Below are 4,870 nucleotides of genomic sequence, written 5' to 3'. Positions count from 1 at the left end.
AACATCTCACAAAATTCCTGAGAATTTGTGACACTGTGAAGTCCAATGGAGTCCAGGAAGATGCCTATAAACTGCTTTTGTTCCCATTTTCACTTAGGGACAAAGCAGCTAAGTGGCTGGAATCATTCCCAAGGGGGAGTCTAACAACATGGGATGAGGTGGAAAGCAAGTTTCTGGCACGTTTCTACCCTCCACAAAAGGTCAATAGGCTTCGATCTGAGGTTCAGACTTTTAGACAACAAGATGGTGAAACTCTCTACGAGGCATGGGAGAGATTCAAGGACTTGACAAGGAAATGCCCACCAAACATGTTCCATGATTGGGTGCAATTGCACATCTTCTATGATGGGCTCTCTTATGAATCAAGGAAGGCTGTAGACCATTCATCAGGAGGTTCATTGAACAGGAAAAAGACTGTGGAAGAAGCCATTGAGGTGATCGAGACAGTGGCTGAGAATGAGTACTACTATGCATCAGAGAGGCACAACACTAAGGGAGTCATGGAGCTGAACCATATTGATACAATTTTAGCCCAAAACAAGGTGTTTGCCAAGCAACTAGCAGAGCTTACCAGGCAATTAGAAACAAAGCAAGTGGCTGCAATACACACACAAGATCAAGAGGAAGTAAGCATTGAAGGAGGTGATTGGGATGAGGCTAACTATGTGGGAAACCAACAAAGGCAATCATATGATCCACATTCCAACACTTACAACCCAGGCTGGAGAAACCACCCAAACTTTGGGTGGGGAAACCAACAAACCCAACCACAAAACCACAAACCTTACAACCACAACCAACATAACAATTCCACATACCAAAACTCCAACCAAAGATCATACCAAGCCACACAAAACACCTACTCCCAACCACCATATCATGGCCAAAATAATCAACCTACCCAACCTAATCCGAACCAACAATTTCAAGATCAATTAAACCGGATAGAAGGAATGATGGCAACCATGAGTCAAGACATAATTGAATTGAAGAGCTTCAGGGATGATGTGAGAACTACCTTAAGAAACCATGGTGAAAAACTCAAGAGGATGGAATCTCAAGTAGGAGAGCTATCTCAACAGGCACCCAAATCAACTGCAGTGTTCCCTAGTGACACAGAAAAGAATCCTAAAGGGGAACAAAAGAGAGTAAGATGGGAAGAATGCAAAGCCATCACCATATTGAAGGAAGTCTCAGAAGAAGAAGGAATCAGGCCCTCAGAGCAGGAACCAGAAATCTTGAAGGAAGGTGTGGAAGAAGTTAAGCAGGAAGGTGGAACTGAGCAAGCCAAGGAACTGCAAAAAGGCATGATGGAAATATACCAACCAAAAGCACCATTTCCTGAGAGGTTAGGTGGAGGTGAAAAAAGGAAAACCTATTCAAGGTTTCTAGAGACATTTAACTCTCTTCATGTCAATATTCCCTTTCTTGAGATTCTTCATCAAATGCCCACACACATCAAGTATTTAAAGGAATTGTTAAGCAAGAAAAGAGTTTTGAAGGGAGGACAAACGGTAACAATGAACAAAGAATGCAGTGCTCTCATCAAGAAGGACACACTCTCTAAGAAAACGGACCCAGGAAGTTTTCATATCCCTTGCATCATAGGGGAAACAAAAATTGACAGAGGATTCTGTGATCTAGGAGCGAGCATAAATGTGATGCCTCTAACTCTTATGAAGAGGCTACAACTGAATGAAGTGAGATCCACTGATGTAATCATACAACTGGCTGACAAAACTCAGAAGCAAGCTGAAGGGGTAGTTGAAAATGTGCTGGTGAAAGTGGGGGATTATTACTTCCCCACAGACTTTGTCATTGTGGACATGGAGGAAAGCTACTTACACCCTATCATTCTGGGCAGACCATTTCTAGCCACTACTAGAGCGCTCATAGATGTAGAACAAGGAGAGCTAATTCTGAGAATACATGATGAACAGCTCATTTTCAAAGTTTTCAAACCTGCATCTGAGCCTGAACCAGAACCTGAAAAGCCTAAGGATGATAGTAGCCATCTGTGTTTGGAGGAAAGTAATCCAGCAGCTGAAATTCTAAAACAGTCCTTGGAAGGCAAACAAGAGTTGCAAGAGTTAGAGCCACAAGAATCAGTGGAAACAGATCAGAAGGATCCTCCTGACATAAGGGTCAATGAAGAAATCCTCAAGAGAAAGGGAAGAGTGATAGGGAGATTGCCAAGAGGATGGAGAAACAAGAAAATTCCCACTGAAGGTTTTTCTCCGGGAGATAACGTGATATCAAGTCATTATCTGCCAATCCCACCTGGCCTCAAAACCATTCCTTCCCAGCTCCCTCAAGTGTTCACAATCAGGAAAGTTCTTTCTATGGAACATTTAGAGGTCATGAATGAATTAAGTGGGGACGTTTTCATAGTGAGAGGAGAAGACGTCAAGCACTACAATCCACCCTAACAAGGGACAACCGTCGAGCTAGTGACGTTAAAGAAGCGCTTCATGGGAGGCAACCCATGTTTTTAGTATCCTTAATCTTTAGTGCTTTGCTTTACATCTAATAAAGCATGGTTTCTTATGCATGAACTTGAATCCTCAGGACAACTATTGATTAAGTGCACTAAACCTTGCATGTAAATTACAATTGGTCTCTAAGTTTGGTGTGCCTGATGGCACTCCCAAATCTTACTCAAATTAAATTCCATCTTTCATTCAAGGTGCACAACCAAACATTAAGTTTGGTGTTCTTTTTGAACACAGTTTATGAAAAGCAAGAAGTTCCTCTGGAGTTCAAAATTCATGACAAGTATACCATTCACATGTTTTAATACTTTGGTTTCAATTACTTAGGGTAGTAACTTTGTTTAGAATCAAAGAGCCAAGGTGACTATGATTTATTAGAATTATGCACACTCATTAAGGACAACCAATATGGATTTCATGTCATCAGGAGACTTGACCAAACACTAAGTTTGGTGTCCAAATAATAAGTGTGCATACATGTAGAAGTCACGGCTATAAGCTCATAAAGACAAGCATTGATTTACATGTGCAAATACTATTCATAATTCACATGGACCGAAAAATGATAGCAAATTTGTTTGTTTGTGCAGGTACAAAAGAAAAGACAAAAATGGAGGAAAAAGACAAAGGGAGGTACGTGCTTGGTCAAAAAGAAAATTCACAAATCTTTGAAACTAACACATGGGAAAAGGAAGTTCTGCAAGAAAAGAAAGCTACATGTACAACCTAATGCACCCAGAATACTTCCAAGAAAATGAAAAGCAAATCGTCCTTCTCCACAATTCATATATTTACCATCAAGCCACCCTTCACAAACCACCCTAGCCGTCCATTTTTCACTCATGGGCACTATAAAGAACCACTTGGGGAACGAGTCCCACACCACTAATTCTCCTTCATACACATTTTCCTTCATCATAGCATAACTATCTCTTGCCGAAAACAACCTTACCACACTTCCAACAACACTTCTTGCTTCACCTTGTCAACTTTAGCTTGTCACTTACCAAAACTAAAGAACCAATGGCAGCTTCATCTAGCCACAAAAGAAGAAAAGACAAGCAGCCAATGGAGGAAAACAGGGAATTCGATGCATGGAGATACAGATCAGTTTTCCATGAGATTCAAGCCGAATGGATGAGACCTAAAACGGTACTAGCTGAGGTTCCCTTTGACCTTGAAAAGGATGAGTTCCCAGGTGTTTGGGAAAAGATCAAAAAGAGGAAGTGGGAGCTCCTGACTAAGCCAATCACTAAAATCAACATCAACTTGGTGAAAGAGTTTTATGCAAATGCAGTAAGGGAGGATCAAACCAAGAAACCCACATACAAAAGCTATGTGAGAGGGGTGGAAGTTGACTTCAGTCCCAAAGCAATCATGAAAACTCTTGGCCTGAAAAACATACATTTCAGCCAAGCAAGTTATGAAGAAAGGATGATAGGAGAACCTGACTATACAACTATTGCTGAAGACCTTTGTGCCATCAGAGCTGAATGGGTGAGAAAAACAAGAGGGGCTCCAAGAGTCTTGAGAAGGGGAGACCTAACACCTGAAGCTAAAGGGTGGTATGCAATAGTTAGGAGATCCATCCTACCCACTGCAAACTCTTCAGAAATAGTCCCTAAAAGAGCCATCTTGCTACATTGCATTATGGCTGGAGGGGAGATCAAAGTTCATAAACTCATTGCTGAACAGATACAAGAGTTTAGTGAGAAAAGTGACCCTGAATCCTGGCTCCACTTCCCTAGCACTATCATTAGACTATGCATCGATGCCCAAGTACCACTTGAGGATGAAAGACCTAATTGGTTATATCCTGGATTGGCCATAACTGCGCACAGAATGACTCTTGGCCCAACCCCTCCAAGACATACAAGAAGAAGAAATGAAGAAGGGCAACAAGTGGAACCCGAGCAAGAAGCAGAACAAGAAGGACAAGAAGGAGAAGACAGAGAAGAAGAGCAAGAAGAGCAAGCAATTCCAGAAAGAAGACAAAGAATTCCCAGAGACCCCATGGATATGAGCAGAATGGAGGAAATCATGGAAGGAATGTCTCAACAATACATGAGGTCTCAGGAGAGACAAGAGGACTTTCACCTAAAAATGATGGATATACAAAGGAACTTTGAATCAAGATTCTTCGATCTGCAAAGGGAACAAAATTTACACTTACAGGAATCCTTCAGCCACATATGCCAACACCAAGATGCCAATGTCTTGGCAATCAAGGAAGCCACCACTTTACAGAATGCAAGATACTCAGTCCAAGCTGATTACAACATCAGTTCGCAAATCAAGCTTAACTACATAGGGGAACATCTACACAAGATGGACCCAGCATTCCCAGCTTATGATGAGTATTTCAAAGGGAGGAAAGA

General features: G+C 41.6%; 1 non-coding gene across 1 annotated transcript; it reads right to left on the bottom strand.

Annotated features, from left to right (window-relative positions):
• Positions 1-206: 206 nt before the first annotated feature.
• On the bottom strand, positions 207-310 carry LOC112760028 (small nucleolar RNA R71). The gene has a single exon (XR_003180487.1). It is a non-coding gene; the product is annotated as a small nucleolar RNA R71 (small nucleolar RNA).
• Between the last annotated feature and the right edge of the window lie 4,560 nt (positions 311-4,870).

Source organism: Arachis hypogaea, chromosome 16, assembly GCF_003086295.3.
Source record: "Arachis hypogaea cultivar Tifrunner chromosome 16, arahy.Tifrunner.gnm2.J5K5, whole genome shotgun sequence".
NCBI classification, from domain to species: Eukaryota; Viridiplantae; Streptophyta; class Magnoliopsida; order Fabales; family Fabaceae; genus Arachis; species Arachis hypogaea.
The sequence above is the reverse complement of the archived record's forward strand: the minus strand, read 5'-3'. Positions and strand labels throughout refer to the sequence as shown.